Source organism: Malaya genurostris, chromosome 2, assembly GCF_030247185.1.
Source record: "Malaya genurostris strain Urasoe2022 chromosome 2, Malgen_1.1, whole genome shotgun sequence".
Lineage (NCBI taxonomy): Eukaryota > Metazoa > Arthropoda > Insecta > Diptera > Culicidae > Malaya > Malaya genurostris.
Window position 1 is genome coordinate 156043038 of NC_080571.1, and position 22023 is coordinate 156065060.

General features: G+C 37.6%; 1 protein-coding gene across 4 annotated transcripts in view; it reads right to left on the reverse strand.

Moving 5' to 3' along the window:
• LOC131429748 (dynamin) overlaps nucleotides 1-22023 on the reverse strand; it is a 1035717-nt gene that overhangs the window by 701123 nt on the left and 312571 nt on the right. The gene's annotated exons all lie outside the window — the stretch shown is intronic.

Below are 22023 nucleotides of genomic sequence, written 5' to 3' on the forward strand. Positions count from 1 at the left end.
TTACATATGATAGTATGATTGATATTTATTTATTTATTTATTAAACAAAATCCATCGGACTGATGTCTAAATGGACTAACAGAGTGGGAAAAAGCCCATCTGAGTTGAAAAATGTATATCATTCTCAGATAGGCATAAAAACCACTATCTTTTAAAACAATAACAAAAATTACATGACATCTACACAACTACTTAAAATCTATTACAAACAACTTATAACAAATTAAATTATCCATAGTCAGATTATTTCAGAACGCTTGATTTTTTCAACGAAGCGGCGGGAAGGCTCTCCAAACTCAAACAACTCTTCTACTGTAGTGAATGTTCTTATGCATGCAGTAATTGGCTCGTTGTATCCGAATACAGTCATATGGAATCTGTTCTGAAGCAGGTTTGTGTTACGCAGTGATCTATTAGGTATTCGAAAATTAAGGTCATAAAGCAGTTCAGGAGCATCAATCTCTCCGTTGATCAACTTAGCAATTATCAACGCCTGTTGAGTTTTTCTACGTCGCTGTAACGTGTCGATTCCTAACAATTGACATCTGTCTGAATATGGTGGCAAGTTTACTGGATCTCTCCACGGTAAATCTCGTAATGCCATACGAACAAATCGTTTCTGCACTCGTTCAATTCTAAGGCTCCACGATACTTGGTACGGAGTCCAGATTACCGACGCGTTTTCGAGAATTGGGCGAACGAGTGAACAATACAAAGCCTTAAGGCAATGCGGGTCTTTGAAGTCCTTTGCAATCTTAGCGATGAAACCTAATTGGCGTGTTGCTTTCGAAACGATTTGAGAACGATGAGCATCGAACGTCAGTTTAGCATCCAGTACACCAAGATCACACACTTGATCCACTCTAGAGATAATTGTACCATCAATGTTATAGTCAAATATGACTGGAGATGAAATTCTATGAAATGTGATGACTTGGCACTTGGCTACACTTATCATGAGTTTGTTTTTCCTGCACCAATCGGTGAACAATGTAAGCAGACATTGTAGTCGCTGGCAATCATCTACACTACGAACAGTGAGATACAGTTTTAAATCATCTGCGTAGACTAATTTACATCCAGCTCCCAAAAGCAACACCACATCGTTGAAGAATAATACGAACAACAGGGGTCCTAAATTACTACCTTGTGGGACACCTGATTTATTCGAAAACTCGGATGATGTACACTGAGGTTTCTTTTTAAACGGTATTTTTTCGCACGGTTTTTTTATACACGGCTTTTTTTACATGGATTCCGGAATTAACACGGTTTTTATTTACGCGGTTTTCGCAATTAACACGGTTTCTGATGAGAGTTTAAAAAGCAGTGTCATTTGTTTTTTGCGAAAACTTTTAAAAAGGGAACAGGTTGTCTGTAAGAAAACGATTATGAGAGCTAATTTAAAATTTGAAAGTTAACTCAAATCATTCACTCAACAATTCATGAGATCATTGACTGTCGTTCCATAAAATGATTAATCAGTCTTTAGATCTTCAATCCCTGTTGCAAATTACACGACAACGTCGCTTCCGCTCAGTTGTGGTGTATGATGTCAGCATCGTCATTGATATTATCGAGAATTTCGTAGCGTTGAAGAAATAGTCGGATTTACTAATCTCTTCAACTCTTCATCATATCGAGCACTACAGTATTTTATAACCATTTGAATAATATAACTTTAGCAGTATTATGATTTACGCCGATGAAATGAGTTGCTTCAACATGGCACATAGTAATACCTTTTTTAATTTGATCTATATTCATCTCTATGAATTCTTTCCCTTTAATTCTGTCACTGCGTGCATAGATCTTCATTCAATACCCATGTCTTCCCACTCAGTTTAATTAAAAAATGACTATTAAGATCGTTAGTGTTTACTACACATCGCAACTTCGGAATTGAAAAGAACTTATTCTCAAGCTTTATTTGCAGTGAAAGTGTTTATGGGTGATATTAGTAGTACTTCTTTAGTCGAACGTTCTAAATTGTACGTATTATCGTTCTTTTGAAACCCGAATTCATTAAACATACCTAAGCCATGAGCCATTTAGATTAGTTTGCTTATCGTACAACGTGTTTCCTGAGTGTTCTAATTTTAATTTGTCATCCAACGTGTTTTATCAAGTATGACTAGACCCTTCGCGTAACCTCAGGCTGGTTTTTAGATTTCCGTTTTTATTGTGAAAAAACAATTACATTTTATCAAAAACAAAACAAACAAATACTCAAATCTACGGTTTTTGGAATGATAACGTCAAATTTTTCACGCGGTTTTTTTTGCACGGTTTCCGCAATTAACACGGTTTTATTTTACACGGATTTTTTTTAACACGGTACGTAACCCCCGTGTAAAAAGAGACCTTAGTGTACTGTGGTCTATTTTCACGCGTAATTTCCTATCGGAAAGATATGAGTCCAACCAAGATACGAGTTGCGAAGATAATCCAAGGCGAGATAATTTGCAAAGAAGTATTTTATGATCTATTTTGTCAAAAGCAGCTTTGAGATCGGTATAGATAACATCCATTTGTATTTTAGCTTCCATACTAGTTATGCACTGGGATGTGAAGGCCAACAAATTCGTTGTAACTGATCTCCCCGGCATAAAACCATGCTGATCGAATGAGATATAATTCTTTGCGCGATCCAAAATTGCAACACTCACCATTATCTCGAATATGAGAAAGCCATCATTACACCACTAGGTGGATTAAAACAGGTTTTTTTAGCAACGGTTAGCGAAGCAAGACACACACGAGAGTAACAATGGGCCGAACACACAGCGTTACCACACCAGAAGCCTGCCAGCTGAAGTCATCAGTGTTCTTGGGAGCGCTGCTCAGTTAAGTTATGGAATGAAGCGAGCGCCAGTCGCAACCGGGCCGGGCACGCAGCGAAACCACACCAGAAGCCTGCCAGCTGAAGTCATCAGTATACACTCCAAGAACCATCTCAGATCTAATCGCAGATCCCGTTTGTTCGTAACAATTTATGGCACTTTTAAGTGTCACAGATAATCATTAAAAATTAATTGAATTTTCTCTATTTACTATCAAAAGCATCAGATTCATAAAAATGGAAGTTGAAAAGTTTGCGCAGTCAATAATACACTCAATTACGACGGTAACACTCTCTCGCAATGCGAAAATGAAAGTATAGATGTAGAACACATCTTTATACTCGTCGTCGTGTGAAACAGGGTTTCCACATATACAGATTAATCTGTATATTATTTCTTCTGAAAAATACAGATTTAAATGTTGCGAAAGGAAAGAATTTCTTAACATCGCCAGAAATCCACATTTGTTTAACCCACATCCGTCCCTAAAAAATTGTAGCACAAAGGTTCTGATGTATCAGTTTGATACATGCCATCGAAACGTACTTAACTCAAACCAAAAACAACAGACTAACATTCTGTCAAACTGTTACAATATTTGTTTTTCTTTTCTACTTATGTAGGACTAGAAACAAATGAGCAAATTCTATTTGCTTCTATATTGTATATACATTGAACACAGAAACGTGTAACAAATTAATATTTATATTTATATACTTCAAATATAGCAACTGACCACACATTTCCTGAGCAAGAATACTCACTATTTTTACGATATGGCTATGAATTTTATCAGTATCAAGAACAAATTTTCTTAAGTGTAATGTACTCGAATCAGTTACAAATTGGTCATTACAGAAACAGACTTCATCCTCTACATATAATACTACAACCACTTTTGAGAAGCAAGAAGTATGTGTGATTTTCAAGAAGTAGGGGAAGGTGTTCGGTTGCCGGCAGTGTTCGGTTGCCGGCGTGTTCGGTTGCCACCGTAACTTTTGATAGAAAGCAGAGGTGTTCGGTTACCAGCATCCCATTTTTTCAACAAATCGTAAAAAATTGTCAGTTATGTGCAGAGATGCCAAGTCTGCAAATTCGTCTGTAAATTATCAAATTTCTTAGTTAACATGTAAACCATTTTTTCGTCTGAAGACTTTTTACAGACTTTTGAAACTTCGATTATTTGCCGACATTCGTCAGCATTTACAGATTATTAAAAATTGGCGCGATCGTTTTGTTTTTGCTAGCTAAACTTATTGTTGAGCTGACATCTCTGGTGATATGCAACACGTGGGCAACTTGACGGCTTCAATACATATTCATATAAGTAAAAACTTTGGTTCTTTTGTTCTGTTAGCCATGGCGACTTCAAATAAATCGTCCAAGTCGAGGAAAATGAAATTTAATGCACTGCTTAATGCCATTAAACGTTGCTTAGTGGTTAAGAAGCCAATAAATTGGACTGCAGCAACGTATTCAATCCCGCGAAGCCGGTGGAAGACCGAAAAAATCAACACCAAAGGCGCCACCATCCAAATCATCGGCCAAGAGATCCAATGCAAAGTTATCATCATACAATGAAGACTTTGGTCATAAAGCCCGTGAAAAGAATAAATTCCGTTTTTTCTTTGAATAATTGCAGTCTTTACTTATATTTTTCCATTTTTAGAGAAATTTCTTTGGGTGCCGGTAACCGAACACCTTATTTGAAATGGCCAAAATTTATCACTTTACTAAATTGATAATAAAAAAATTTCAATCGATTGAATCAACTTAGTTTCTTATTGAGTTGTTAGCTAGGGACTTTAGCTTTCCATTGATGTATATATGTCCGCATAATGTGCACTTAATCAGAAGTTATAAGCTTAAAAGAAAAGGGTGTCGGTAACCGAACACTCTCCCCTATTGTTTCACGCCTAATTCGATAATTTTCATATTAGAAAACCAAGCCGCATTCCACATTTTTTAAAACCTCCTCATCTTTTTATATCAACAGATTACAAAGATCCAACAGATATATTGCTTAATACTAAGGGCTCATAGTAAAATTACTCTCGGCGGGGGTCAAGAGTGACTGGACGGCGACGATGGTACGTGTTGTTGAAGGCCGCATCCTGCTGTCCGTGAGGGTCCGCGGGAAAACCCCCAAGTCACAAACACTCGGCGGGTGTCCCGCATGCTGGACATCAAAGAGAGTGGCCCTCGGAAAGCGGTGAATAATAGCAATGCAGGAGAGAAAAAGAGAGAAGTGAATATTTTAGTAAATGGAATTACGATGGGGTTCGAAAGGGTGGAAAGGGGAGGCGGCATTTCGAAAGATCAAGTTAATTGTCTCAATAGATGTTGAAAAGATGGAGAAGGGGGATAGCAACAAATAATTAGTAACATCATAAAGATCTAGTTAGTTTCGAAGAAGCTGGTAGACAACCGGGGGATTGAGAGAGTCGAGTGGATATTAGAATCGAACCTAACGATGAATATTATTCTTGATTGCAGAATCGGTGGAGAATGGAGGCAGACTTACAAAGGGAGCACTAAACAAAACTTGTGGATTAGGTACTAAACTAACCCTAAGCTAAATCTAAAATTTAAGTATTGGAGTTGAAAGGACTGTTTTTGTTTGTGTTTAAAAACAATTTTTATGGTATTGCGAGACAGGGAAAAATCAAAAACATGAGAAAACCGATTGAAGAGACAACACATACTGGAGAAAGGTTCATTATAGCCATAATCAGTGAATTCTTGAATTCTCAGGAACGTTGAATTCTCAGGAATTGATGAGACGGTTTGAATTCTCAGAAATTGATGAGACGGTTTGAATTCTCAGGAATTGATGCGATCGAAGATTTCGAGAATGAATATTTAAATTTAATCAATTTGGGATTGCAACAGATCTGCCACGAATATTGCCCTGGAGAGATCTCGGCGAACAGATAACAGGTGTAGATCGATCAGTTTACAGCGTACCTGACAGCTTGGGAGGTTGTTGGGATCTCTCCAATGAAGACTACGAAGAGCGAAGAAATTTACGCTGAATAGCTTCGATGCGTTGGATGTCCAGTTGATAATAGGGGCCCAGACGACAGAAGCGTATTCTAGAATAGAAAGAACCAGTGCTTTTATGCAATATATGCTATCAAAGTTCTTTGTGACTCGAAAAATAAAACCAAGTGTCAAGGAAGCACCACAGTGCCAACATTGATTCTGACCACTACCTTGTTGCAATTTGTATGCGCTCAAAACTATCGACGGTGCATAAAACTCGTCGCACAGGAATGCCGGAATTCAATCTCGAGCAACTACGTAGCGTTCGTACTGCAGAGGAATACGCTCAACAACTGGAGCAAGTGCTACCAACGAAAGAGCAGCTTGGCGCGGCGACTCTTGAAGACGGCTGGAGGAATATAAGATCCGCCGTGAGTAGCACTGCTTCAACCGTACTAGGTACGAGGTTATCGAATCGAGGAAATTACTGGTTTGACGGCGAATTTCAGCAGTTGGTCGAAGAGAAGAATGTAGCAAGGGCGAGGATGCTGCAACACCGCACTAGAGCGAACGAGGAACGATACAGACAGGCACGGAACAGATAGAACACGGTTAGCCGGAGGAAAAAGCACCACCAGGAAGACCAAGATAGCGAAGCGATGGAACTGCTGTACCGCGCAAATGAGATTCCCAACACCTGATCTGATGGAGATAAGTGAAGAGATCGGCAAGCTGAGGAACAACAAAGCCGCGGGCAATGACCAGTTACCAGGTGAGCTGCTCAAACATGGAGGAGAGGCACTGGCTAGAGCGCTGCACTGGATGATTTCTAAGATTTGGGAGGAGGAGATTCTACCGCAGGAATGGATGGATGGAGTGGTGTGTCCCGTCTACAAAAAGGGCGATAAGCTAGATTGTTGCAATTACCGCGGAATCACATTGCTCAACGCTGCCTACAAGGTACTCTCCCAAATCCATTGCAGTCGTCTATCACCAATAGCTAAGGAATTCGTAAAACCGTACCAAGCGGGATTTACTGGAGCCCGCGGCACTACGGATCACATATTCGCGATGAGACAAGTACTCCAAAAGTGTCGTGAATACAACGTACCCACGCATCACCTATTCATTGTCTTCAAAGCGGCATACGACACAATCGATCGAGAACAGCTATGGCAGATAATGCACGAATACGGTTTCCCGGATAAACTGACGCGATTGGTCAAAGCAACGATGGATAGAGTGATGTGCTACGTCCGAGTATCTGGGACGTTCTGGAGTCCCCTCGAATCTTAGAGAGGGCTACGGCAAGGTGATGGACTCTCCTGTAACTTGTTCAATATTGCCTTGGAAGGTGTGATTCGAAGAGCGAGTTGCACGATCTTCCGAAAGTCCGTACAACTTTTTGGCTTCGCTGATGATATTGATATTGTAACACGTAACCTTGAGAAGATTACGGAAACCTACATCGGACTGAAAGCTGAAGCTAGGCGTATCGGACTGGCCATAAATGCGTCGAAAACAAAGTACATGAGAGGAAGAGGCTCTAGAGAAGAAACACTACGCCTCCCACCACGAATATTGATAGACGTTGACGATATCGAGGTGGTTAACGAGTTTGTGTATTTGGGCTCACTGGTGACCGCCGACAATGACACCAGCAGAGAAATACAGAGACGTATTTTGGCAGGGAATCGTGCGTACTTTGGATTCAGAAAAACCCTTCGATCGAGAAAAGTACTCCACCGCACGAAATTGACCATCTACAAAACGCTTATTAGACCGGTTGTTCTCTATGGCCACGAGACCAGGACTATGTTGATAGAGGACCAACGCGCCCTCAGTGTTTTTGAAAGAAAGGTACTGAGGACCATCTATGGCGGAGTGCAGATGGAAGACGGAACGTGGGGACGGCGTATCAATCACGAATTGCAACAGCTGCTAGTAGAACCACCCATCGTACGGACAGCTAAATTCGGACGTCTACGATGGGCTGGGCATGTCATAAGGATGTCGGACGACAGCCCAGTGAAAATGGTTCTTAAATCTAATCCGACTGGTACAAGAAGAAGAGAAGAGCAGCGAGCAAGGTGGATCGATCAAGTGGAGGGTGATCTCAGCAGCGTCCGTGCCTTGAGTGGCTGGCGACGAGCAGCCATGGACGGAGTTATGTGGAGTCGTATTCTTGATACAGCAAAGGACACCTCAGGCCTACAGCTGTGAGGTAAGGTAAGGTAAGCGGAGAAGTGTGTATATATGGCGTCAACCTGATGTCGCGTCTGTAGCGACTGAATTACGTAGGATGTATAACATACCAGGTTTGTAGATGTGGATCGTTTTGGCATAAAACCGTTTTGAGTTGAAGATATGTAACTGGAGCAGTTGTGGGTAATGAAGTCCAAAACGATTATTTCAAAAAGCTTGGATACAGCACATATTGCAGCAATTCCGCGGTAATTTCATACATTGCATTTATCGCCTTTTTTAATACAGGAAAGATGAACGATTTCTTGCATAAATTAGGAAAAATACCTGAGCGCAAGGAAATATTGAATAATATCATCAAAGGAACCAGTAGACTTTCCGAGCAATTCTTAAGAATAATGGAAGGTATTCCATCAGGTCCAGTGCTTGATGATCTTTTCAGTTTAGTTAAGGAAGCTTTCACCATGGTAATAATGGGATAGGGACCAACGGGGGGCGTAAAGGAACATTGTTGGCAGCTTCGAAGATGTTATTACTAGCCAGATTTTCTTCACAGAAAACGCTGCTAAAGTGTTTGCCAAAGAGATCACAGATATCACGCGGGGTCGATGCTTGCAGAGTGCCGAGCGACATATGATTAGGTAACCCTGATTCCTTTCTTTGTTTATTAACGTGATTCCAAAACCTTTTAGGGTGGGATTTAAAGTTCTTCTGAAGGCGACATCGAAAGGCATAGTGGAGTGATTTATTCAATCGTTTATAACGAAGTTGTGGAACAGATAATAAGATCTAGAATGAAGAGTAGACTTTTTGGTGAATTTCCTCAAAGCGCATCGTTTGGCTCGTTTAAAACGCTTCAAAGTTCGATTTGACCACTGTGGACAGAGCGGTTTTTTCGTAGCTTTTTGGGTATAAATTGATTAATAGCGTCGATTATTATACGTGTCCAAAGATCAACGGTAGAATTACAGTCACGATTGGACAGTAAATAGATCCACTCCAGTTCCATCAGAAATCTATTCATTTCATTGAAATTACCATTTCTGTAGTCAAAGAAAGTTGATTCGGAGACGTCATTGAAAACGACTGTGCCGTTATCGTTGCTCCTTCAGTTCTTGTCAAATCATGCCGACATCATCCTCCGCTCCAAATTACTCTAGCGGTATATAAACCTGTTTCTTTCGAAAATCTAACAGAGACGACTTATTACGATTACAAGAAAGCTAACTTCAACGCAATGAATCAGTTCCTATTTTCATTAAACTGGGAGACTATTTTATCAAATAATGACGGAAACTATGCGGCTGCATCATTGACAAATATAATTTCATATTCTATTGATCAGTTCGTACCTAAGAGAAAATGCCATAAACCAGTTTACCCTCCTCGGTCTAATCCAACCCTTAAGCAATTAAAGAGAGCTAAGAGATCTGTCTTGAAAAAACTCACAAAGCGGCCAACTCTATATCTGAGGTCTCATTATGTGTCTCTTAATAATCGATATAAACGTCTAAATAGATCATTGTACAACACCCACCTTCTTCGAGTTCAAAGTAATTTAAAGAAAAACCCAAAGAGCTTTTGGTGTCATGTTAATGAACAACGTAAAGAAACAGGACTGCCTACTCATATGTCGCTCGGAGAGTTTAAATCATCTACCTTGCCTGATACCTGCAATCTATTTCAAAGGCACTTCAGTAGCGTTTTCTCCTGTGAAATCCTCAGCAGCTCCGAAGTATCTAAAGCTATAAACAACGTTCCTCTTCGTTCCCTTGTTGGACCACACCCTACTATTACACCGACTATGATAAGTAAAGCATGCTTTAAATTAAAAAGCTCTACAAACGCAGGACCTGATGGTATTCCTTCAATAGTACTAAAAAAGTGCTTGGATAGCCTCGTCTTACCACTGTCAATGCTGTTCAACATGTCACTCCAGTTGGGAACATTTCCTGACCTCTGGAAAAATTCTTACATTTTCCCGGTTTTTAAGAAAGGCAACAAATCAGATATTACAAATTACCGTAGAATAGCCTCCCTATGTGATGTTTCCAAGTTATTTGAAATCATTGTTCTCGACTTCATAACTCATAAGTTCAATGACTATATATCTGAAAATCAACACGGATTTATGCCTAAACGGTCTACATCTACTAACCTAGTAACTTACACATCTTTTATCATGCAGTCCATGCAATCTCGTCTTCAGGTAGACGCTATCTACACTGATTTTTCAGCGGCATTTGATAAACTAAACCATCAAATAACAATTGCTAAACTTGACAGACTTGGCTTTGGTGGTTCTTCACTGAATTGGATGCACTCATATCTTACTGGTCGTGAGATGTCGGTAAAAATAGGAAACTGTACAACATCACCGTTTGCTGTGAGTTCTGGAGTACCTCAAGGAAGTCACTTAGGACCGTATATATTTCTACTCTACCTTAATGATCTGCATTTCTTACTGAAATATTTTAAACTATCATTTGCGGATGACTTCAAACTCTACCATCTGATCAAAGAACAAGAAGATGCACACTTTTTGCAAGCTCAATTGAATACATTCGTTGAATGGTGTCACTCCAACAAGATGGTATTAAACGCCTCTAAATGCTCCGTCATATCATTTTCCCGCAAGCACTCAGTATTAAGATATGACTACAATCTTTCTTAAGCGTTCTTAAGCGTGAATCGTTCGTGAAAGATTTAGGAGTTATTCTTGATGATAAACTTAATTTTAAGAATCACATTGACTACGTGATTTCGAAGGCATCGAAACTCTTAGGCTTCATATTTCGAATTACCAAAAATTTCACTAACATACACTGCTTGAAAACTCTTTATTGTGCACTAGTTCGATCGTCGCTTGAATATGCGGCTGTCGTTTGGTCACCTCATTATCAAACTGATGTCGATCGTATTGAAGCTGTTCAACGCAAATTCATTAGGTTTGCTCTCTGAAATCTACCATGGAGAGACCCATTAAACCTTCCAAGTAATAATGATCGTTGCCGACTGATCGAACTGGATCCGCTGTGTAATCGTAGAAACGTCTACAAGGCTGTTTTCATCGCTGATTTAATACAATCACATATTGATTGCCCTGATCTCCTACGATTGGTCAACTTTGATATCCATCGTCGCAATCTTCGTTCACATCCATTTTTACGAATCCCTCGTGCTAGAACTAACTACGGATATAATGAACCGTTTCTCAGTATGTGTCGTTTGTTTAACAGTTGCTCGCAGGTCTTTGATTTTCATCTCTCGCGTAATGCGATAAAACGCTTATTCAACGATTCCTTAACTATCCATTAAATAATTGTTCACCATCTTCATTGGAAACTAATCAGATTCGCCGTAACTAACCTGTTCGTCCTCCCTCTCATTTTCTCCGTCTTTCACCATCTTTTTGTTCACTAATTAGATCTACATGCCGGTTCTAACCCCGTCGTTCGTCCACGCTCACTCATTGCTCCCTCAACTAACCTTCTTCTTCCATCTTTATATCCACTTTCCTCTTCTATCCCGCCTTTCAAGGAAGCTGCTCTGTAATGCTGTAATATTGTGTCATCAACTAGTTATATAGTTAGTGGTTTAGCTTTAACTGTTAGTTTTAATTGTTAGTTTTAAACGTAAATGTATCTGTTGGATCATTGTAATCTGTTGATACAAAAGATGAGGAGGTTTTATGCCTGCTGGAGAGAGAGATTGCTATATTTCATCTCCATCGGGCTTTTCCCTGCTCCCTAAAATAAACAAAATAAACAAAATAAACAAATAAACAAAACAACAGACGGACAATCACGAATGGCAATGTGAAGTGGGGGATGATGTTTGCATGATTTAACGAGCGGGGAGGGGGGAATTAAATCAGTTTCACCTAAGTAAGAGACACTTACTACTCCTTCCATCCACATGAATATACCATAATGACTACTTTACAAATGCAATAAGTATCTGTACCAAGTTTGGTTGAAATCTGTTCGATTGATCCGGAGTTATGCTGGATCTTATGATCGTTTATTTTTGAAATTTTTTTTTGAAGTTGAGATTTGTATCAATTTCATACAAAGATCCGATTTGGGTTAAAAAGTGTTTTTCTAAATATATTTCTAGTAAAAATACGCCGACGATAATTGTGGAGGATTTCAATATAGATGCTTGAAAACAATATAATATTAATTGATTTCAAGAGCAAATATATGAAGTTTGATATGAAATCTGCTCATTCACAAGCTACTACGCTTGGAGTGACATGTATTGAATTCGTAGTTCCTAAAAATATCAATGTATAAAGCCGTAAATATATTTCATATTTTTAATGTCATAGGCCTATTGTATCATTGATCAACCCAGTGAATTAATATTTTCTTCATTGCAAGATTGTAATCGGTTGTGAACAATGTATTTACGTCAACTAAATTTCATCCACGGACAACAGGTCGGCTTGGAAATAGATAACGGAAGACAGCGGCAGCCATCGGAATTCGAATTCAACTCGTCACTTTCTACGAACGCTTTCACAAACGGATTTTTCCACAACCACCATTATTAAAGAACTATAAAAATTACTTCGTAATATTTAATTCTATGTAAGAATGTTTGATGTACCTTATCCGTACTTTAGTGTAGGTGAATCGTTTCAAATTCTAGTAGTGAAGGGGGATGCTTGCACAAATCACACAATCGATCAACTAACTGATATTCGGAAGTGTGAAGGTAGCGTGCCAATTTTATTTGTATTCACGACATCCAGTTATGTCTTTGACATTACCCACCCACCTTTTTTATTTATATTATCTCTGTCATTGTCTTATAAAGAAGATTTTCTTGAATTACGCCAGTATTTTTGTTAAACAGATTTTTTTAGCTATTTTTTGTTATTTTTTGCTGTATTTTTGTTAAACAGATTTTTTTAGCTATTGGAACCTCCCTTGGTAACGTACGTATACAGGCCTTAGCTTGAAAAAAGGACAATAACAAAAAGAAAAAAGTACGGGTGTGTAATGTCAGAGACATATCTGGATGTCGTGAATATGAATAAAACTGATACTCCTTCTTTATACTTCCGAATATCAATTAGTTGATCGATTGTGTGAATTGTACAAGCTTTCCCCTTTTTCACTACTAGAATTTGAAACGATACACCCTAGGTATTCAACAGAACTTTTTATGAAGGCGTTCGTGATGGAGAGTGACGAGTTGAGTTCGGATTCCGATGAACTGGTTGTTATTTATCGTTATCTCACGCTGTTGAAATTTATTCAAAAATTGCTGATCATATTTCCGATAGCTTCTAGAATAAATTATATTGTTGGGTTAAGTACATCAGGAAATATTCGTGATAAAGTTCTGCCCAATCTTGTACAGGGTAAATTTTCAAAAGGCACCCCATAGTAAAGTATTCAATACAAAAAGATCGCAATGCTAATAAGCCGAGATTATTACTACTAACGGAAATATACACTGAGGCCAGAGCATAAAAAACGAGCAAAAAAAACGTGTAACTTTGGAAATTTTTTATTTTAATCGACTTTGGAACTTTAAGAACGCGTAACATGGGCAATATGCGGAGAAAACTTTTTTTTCTACGGCCAAAAGTCTTAGAAATGCATGAAACGTCCAAATCTGGCGTAATTTAAAAAAGAAACAATTTAAAAAAAGTCAGCTTTGGAATTTGAGAAAATTTCACTTCACTAGCTCTCTTTCATTTTTAGTTTGTTTTATCTTGAAATATAATGAAGAGCGTTGCATGCCCCCTTACGTACTGAGCTTGAAGATACATTGAAGGTATCATCAGATTGATTGCAAGGGTAGTAAATAAAATGTATATGTGGTTGGAATTTCATAAATGGATATGTTGTTGGAATTTTATGTCTCTGAGGTTACCATTACATTATTTCGTTTTTTGTTTAAATCCCTCATTCTTGTTTACGGCCGTATGCGATACGTTCGGAAGTATATCAAATTCGTATACTCGTTTACGTTTGAATCAATCACACTTTGAAACATCGTACATGCATAAAAACACTGCTTATCCAACTTTAAACTATCAGTCCTGGTACAGATTTGAATTATAATTAAAAATCTTTTATATCATTTGTTATTTGACTTGTTTTTTTTTGCTGATTTTGTATCATCATGCTTGAATCGACTATACGACGAACACATACTTTCGAACGAATGCGAACAAGCCATTCTTGTTTTCACTCGAATGTGTACGAACGCGATTTCTATGCAAAAGAAGGATCGGCAGCGCAGGTAGTTTTTTTTTTGTCGTGAATACGACTTACTTTACAATGGGGCGCCTTTTCCAAATTAGCCATATAGAAGAATGGGCAGAATTTAATCGTGAATATCTCGACTTGTATTAATGGCAGCAACATCATTTTTTCACTATTTCATCAAAAATATGATCAGGAATTTAGGATAATATTTCGAACAGTGTGAGATCACCACAAAACTCTTAAAATTTTAAAACATCGCGGAAAACTCTTTACTTTTGCTTGGGTTTTTCGCGTTTACGCGTTTACGATTTTGAAGTAGTCAGGCGCATATCTTCAACTGAACGTTATAAACCGTGGTCGAAAATCGATCATTTCTTCTTGTGCGTTGGATGGAAGCAGACGTCGGGGCGAGAAGACGCATTCAAACATCGGCATCGGAGACCGCACCTTCTGCGTGGTTAAAAACCTTAAACGCTCGGGTCGTAGTTCTCATTTGCCTTCCGATCTTCAAGGCGAGAAGACGCATTGAACCAGTTTCCCATCATTTGGCACTGCGAGCGGATGTGTTGGTTTGTTCGCAGAGCTAGTTTAAATTCAAGCAAGAACGATTGCATCAGCTGCTGGTCGTTTGCATTGGAGAGAACGAAAACAAGAAACGAAAAGTGTACAACATTATACGAAATCAGCCATTCTAATGGCTGTAAATGTTTTCTAAAGAACTATTAAGATTACGTCTTTGCAAATCGAAGGTAAAAATAATCAGTTTAGTGAAAATCCAAAATAAATTTATTTGCTTCGTGCACTTTTCGCTGTGCGAAAATCGTTCAAGAAAAACGTTCCGAACTGTGCTAAATATCGTAGAGAATTCCACAGTTTGGTCCTTCTAAAAGGCAGAAATGAATCCTGTACAGCATCTTTATAGTTTCTTTCAATGAAATATGCAAATCCGAAATGAGATAATCGTCAAAAATCGTTTAAAATTTAAGTAGTGAAAAGGGGGAAACTTTCGCAATTCACACAATCGATCAACTATCAATTCGAATTCAAAAGTGTAAAGAAATCGTGTCAGTTTTAATTCGTATTCACGTCATCCCGTTATGTCTCTGACATTACACACCCGTACTTTTTTGAAGATTTTATGCATCAAGGAAGTGACGAATGCTACATAATAAATAAATATCGTACTCAGGACCAACTTGATTCACGTCGGTAAATGAAATTTTCAAATTAAACTTCGTGTAAAGTAAAATAAGCATTTAAAATAGCAGTCCGATTAATAGTATCTGCGAAAAATATGTTGAATTTTTCTTACAATTTTGTCATGTTTTCGATAGTCTACTTATTTTTTACATTGGTAAAATCATGCATTCAATATAAAATAATTTTACTATGACTGCTATGCTTTCTAAATGTTTTATGCAAAACACAAATTTATGATTTGATTGCAAACCACCTTTAGATTCGAAAATAAACTGGTTGGAAATCGGTTGAACTTTTTTCAATGTGTTCGAACGGTTGATTCGCAACATTAAATTGACGAATCGAAAAACGGCATTTCGTCTATTAGTCTGTAAACGAGAATGGGACTTTACGTTCGTACGAATGATGTTCGAATACACGTATCGTTTGAATCTAAACTGGCATACATTCTAGCGTTTCGCATATGGTTAATCACAAGAATTGGACTGATTTCATCAAGGCTTAGCATTTATTTGAAGAAGTTAACTGATATTGAATATTTGGTGGCAAACGAGTCGCGTTCGAATACATTCGAGTGAAAACAAGAATGGCTTTATCGTATTCGTTTCAAAGTACCCGTTCGTCTTATGATCGATACGGACGTAAACAAGAATGAGGGTGTAAATGTTTAGATCTGCTAAAAAATGTTGTGTTTTCAAATGAGTTCGTTGTGTCCTTCCCAGGCGCGTACACAGGGGGGGTTTTAGGGGTTCAAACCCCCCCCCCCCACCGAAACAAAAAATTATAACCCATGGGAAACATTGTGATATAAATTGTACATGTGTTGATTTATCACCATGTTCTAAAACCCCCCCCGAAAATTTTCTCTGGCTACGCGCCTGGTCCTTCCTAATGTATATCATTAGTTTTTCCTAACTATACGATTACCCCTGCTTCCCTTTCGAATACCGTTCCCTTCCATGAGTTGCTTGCATCTTCAATTAGTATCTGGGTACGATTGTGCAGTTGCGAGTATTGGATTCCGGGTCCCGTTTCTTTTTTTCCTTTTACTGGTGCTTACTTTTGATTTGGGATCAGCGTTTGGTTATCTCATACCGTAAGTTTTAGTAATACTTGTTGTCTTCCTTTCTTGGATATAATCGATAAATTCTCAAAGTGTTTGAAGTATCTTCAAATGGTGTTTGACGCTTTCAACTTAGTAAGAATGAGGTTGGACGCTTTCAACTTAGTAAGAGTGAGGTCGTTTTTAAGGTGTCCACTGCGTTACATCCTTTTTCTTTTATCATGTGTATTTTTTTCGATTGGTGCATGCCACTTTTATTTCAATTCGTAATATCAGTTTCTAGTAGAGGATATCAATTCCCATGATCATTTGTCTATCTAGAATGTCCAACTCTTGCGTTCATCCTTCCAAAATCTTGATTGTTCAACGGTCCCCTTTGTCTTCAACTCGTAACCGCGTTAGACCACACATTCTCGTAAGTTTCCGTAAGTAGTTTGGCGATACTACTATCATCCCTCATTCCGTCATTATGATCGAGGCGACTACTTTGGACACACACGATATTCGGGACTCCAAATTATTTCACTAAAATCTCCTAGCTATTTTGTTTACCTATTTTTCTTCGCATATTCATTTTTCGATTATTGTTTACCTACTGATTGTGACATTTTTAACAAATTCTGTAATTACATATTTTTCTAAACATTTCAACATTGGACATTGACTATACATCTAATTTTTTCTTTCTTCCGTATTGTACTGTTAATCTTAAAATCATTTCCTTCATAATTATATGTTTGAACCTCAGTCAGTACCGTAGTGATAGTTAGGCGATCGCTTAGCGCTCCAACATCCAAGGGACACCAAAACATGACGGGAAAGGTAAATATTTGTTCCACGATTTGTTTATAAAACTTAATTTCTTACATACAGTTCATGTGTAACATTCGTCGCGTACGGTCGAGTTGTTTTCTCTCTCTGCTCTGTGTGTGTTTTGCTTGGGTTGCGCCAGCTGGACGAATGCTTGCGTTAGGTTTCCGCCACGACCGGATTATTTAAAGTTCAAGTGTTGTGTTGTGAAGGAGGATCTTGTATGTGCAGAGGAGAGATCGAAGTCCAGTTTGCAAACAATTCTCGTAGCGGGCGATTGCTTTTCTCTGTCGCTCCTTCATTGTATGTTTTGCTCGGGCTACGCCATCCGGACTACAAGTTGTACTCGGTCCTTATATTCCGAGTACTTGAGATTTTCAGTGAAATAGCACTTTAGATCAGTTGAACGAATCGGATAGTGATTGGAAAGACAGATAGCTTCGCTGATAGCAGAAGGGCTAGAATTCTTTTTTGTTTGTGTGTTTTTTTTTTTTTTTCGTAAATACAGGCAGTTATCCTACCTACCAAATTAGAAAAGATAGCCGCGAGTGAAAATTCCTTTTCGGGTGTAGTGCGCCATCTAGTGGGTAATAGCCATTGCCGTTTAATTTTTCGGTGACATGAGTTTGGTTGTTCTGATGGCAAATTTATCAAACGACTGCAAGTACCCGAGCGCATTGATGAAAATACTGGATACTGGTGAGATCGTTTCATAATATTTTATTTATTTCCTTATTTATTCAAAATGCTAAATGTTTCCTCTTCAGCGATTATAATTGTAATACTGGTCTCCTTGTTTGATCAATTTATGTAACATTCTGAAAGGACTGCGAATAATGGATTCATTTGAATGAAGCAGTAGTTTACCAACACAGAGTAGGGAGCTTCCAAAATATAGTCAATTCTATTACTGTTATATTAAGTTATATTTTTAAAATATTGCTACTATTATTAATATTATTATTATAATTTATAATCACTATAATTATTATTTTTGATTTCCCACTCATTTTCAATATTACGATTGAATCATTGATTGGGCGTTTCCTTTTTTTTCACAATATTTAGGATGACTGCAAATTCATCATGACATTTCAAACGTTAAATTATGCTGTAGTATATTGGATTATATTATATTATATTATATTGTATTATATTATATTGTATTATATGATATTATGTTGTATTATGTTATATTGTATTATATTATATTATATTATATTATATTATATTATATTATATTATATTATATTATATTATATTATATTATATTATATTATATTATATTATATTATATTATATTATATTATATTGCATTTCATCATGTTATATTTATTATGCTATATTACATTATATTCCGCACTATATACAATACATGATAATCGCATCAGGGTATCATTGAAGTTACAACTGGACAATGAAGTGGAGTGCCAATCGGAGTCAAGGAGGAAAGGTGTTAGTCTGTCGATACTGATGCATTTCTCTCCAACAGTTGTAAAATATTTGATGCGCCCTTCTTCAACAAACCATCTAGTGGAAAGCTGGACAAGTAAACAAAAATCATTACTCAATCTATTGGATCATACCGTTGGAAGGAGATTCTTTGCTCCCCGCGGTTTTTCACGTAGGTCACTCGGCTTACGAGACCGCCCACCCCCTTTTGGCTCCATCACACAGCGGTATGTTGAATTTAGATTGGTAACGAATTTTGAAGTTACTGTCGAGTGGAACCGCATGCAGAGCAAGACTCCAGCTAGGATGGTGGCTACCTACATACATACATACATACATACAAACTTAATTTCTTACATATTTTTCTGGGAAACCTATTCAAATAATATTAGTATTGTACAGTTACATGAATCTGATGAGATGTCACCGCAATCATAATCATTTATTTACATGAAAGTGCAACTCTATAGACATTTAGAATACAGAACCGCCATTCAGCGACGACCGTAAGAATTATCTTTCATGACGGTTCTCTGTTGGATTGTCGTGCTTCTGCTGGTGGTTACTGATGTGAAATGAAACTAGAGCAGTCCCATTCACTTGATGGGTACTGTGTTTCAAGCACAAATCTACGTGATTGCTTGTGGGTACAATCGGAAACTTCAGCAGAGAATCTGTGTTGAGCGAATTTATTTTTGTTCCTACAGTCTGACAGCTTTAAAGGCACTCAGTTCGAATGAAACACGGTCGAATCTTGTGGTCGCATATCGAACTCTAATCGAAGACCTCTACATTTCAAATTCTGTATACTTCTTATGGATACTCAGCTACTTTGGTATGACTGGCTGATGGCGAAGCTTGCAAACTTGCGCTCATATAAAGCATTTTTACTAGATTTGAATGTCAAAATGTCTACTAAATTTTTCGTGTGATTTGTATGAATGCGATTACAGTATTTCATGGCATCTGATATGTAACCGGATTTTTGGTTCTCCATGCATGATTCAATCAGTATATGGAGATCGTAAATTGATGAATATTATATCGTTTCTCCTACAATGTGGTAAGAAACTATAGTCATAGGGGTTCATCGCTGGCACATGCAGATCGTTCGGCATCCTTTCGGGAAAGCAAAACGAATTGTTTCTTTTTGTTTTGTACTGTTTTCACATTTTTTCACACCTTTTATCCTACCTTCCCATCAGGAAAATGGTGAGTAACCACGGCTAGGCACAAATCTCCAAATAACTAGGGGAACGTGTCACGAGCCAATTAGGTCTAATTTATAATTTTGAAGACAAGATGGAATTAGTGAAAATTTGTTGTACAATTAGCTTACAGTTATTTAGAATACAGAACTCAGAAATTTTCAAAGAGCAAATCTGCAAACCACTTATACAGCATTTTTGAGCAATTAGATTTTCTAAAGAAAAATATTTTTGTGATTGATTTGTTCATTAAGAAGGGGAGCTTTTCGCCAAAAATATACTCTTTGAAAGGGATTGCCATTTCCGAAACTCCAAGTTATATAAAATGTGCGTGTGGGTAGATTTCCGTACTACTATTCATGGAACTGATATCGCCCATTTAGACGTATGATTACGTATTTGTTTTCTATAAAAGAGTGCGGATTCAAAATACGTAAAAAACATGCAAACAGTTGTCAGGTCGTATCGATTCGAGTATGACAACGAACAATGTATAAATTTCCCTGTTTAATAAACCGTTCTCATAACTTCCCCTAACGGAGACAATTTCATATATGGGGAATTCCACGCAAAATCAGCCACCCAATTTTTTTTTCATCTTACTATTTTTTTTCGGTAAATAACTCGAAAATATTCGACACGTATTTTTTTATTTCAATATGGTAAGTTTCGAGATATGATTTTTGAAATTTCGCGTTTTCAAAAAAGAGCCTTTTTTCAACAGCCTATACTGTAAACTCTAATACAGACACAAAAATTCGTCCAAGACATGAAATGTGCGTCTTTTCCTTAGCTTTCAAATAATCGATTCCATAAAACAACCTTTGAAGTTAATATAATGAAAAAAGCTAAAAATTAATAAACAAATAACAAAATTTCATACTTGAGCCTAATTTTATTCTTTTTTTTTTGTTGAAAAAATATGCCTTAGGGGTTTAACTCAATCTTGGCAAAGTTTCAGAGTGGAAAGATCAATACTTTCGGAGCAGTGAATTTTACAATTACAACCCGCTCGCGCGGAGCGGACCGCAGCGTTATTCGCTCGGATACGGGCTTAACTTGTCGACACTTGTCGCGCCACAGATCGAATCCTAACTTTGTCAGTTTATTGTTAGCAACGTTTCAGGCAAAAATCGAATAAAATTGGGACAAAGGATTTACGTGAGTAATAAAATAATGGTGACATCAAGTTTTTGCACAGTTGCAATTTTTCCATAATTTGGTTTTTGGTTTACAAAAACTCAATACTTCAAACGTGTCCTGGGAAGATTAGAACTTTAATTTTTAAATGCTTGTCCCCGTGTGGCTTAACATAGTGAAACGATTGTGTTCCAGAAATAGTTTTACATTTTTCGAAACGAATTTAGAAATTTCTCTGGTTTTACATAATCTTCCGAGCATTTGTATATGACTGAAATATTGGGTAACTAAATTTGTAGACTTGCGCAATGTGTCATTCTTTTGATAGTTCCTCCAGCATGGCCCTTTTCCATGAGCGTGAAAATTCCACTGTGCAAAACGATGAAAATCATGTTCGTGATAAAAAATATTCGCAAAGTGTTTTACATTTTCGAATTGCTGAGGAGCGACATCAGAAAAATAGATGCACTTGCGTATATGTGGATAGTATTGTGAAAAATATTGATTAAAAGCTTCGAGAAAAACATACACAGCTATTGCGTCATGTTTCTTGCAATCAGAAATAATTACTAATGTTTTATGCTCGATTTTGCTGTTCATTTTATAACACAAAACAATCGGGAATATAGCCGCTTGATCGTTTTTAAAATGAAAGCCAGCAATGGCGTTTTGAATAACGAAGGCGCAATTTTCCGCAAAATCTCAAATTACTAAACTTTCGTCACTCCTTAAATTTTTTCCCACATTTTGAAATATTAAAGTTTGTTTTCTAGCAATGAAAGAATGCATGTGTAGCTTAGCCATAGCCAAAGCAGAAAAAAGTCAACGCCGGAGAGCTCGGATCGGTCGGATCGGCATAATGCGGATAGCCTTTTAAGCCCGTATCC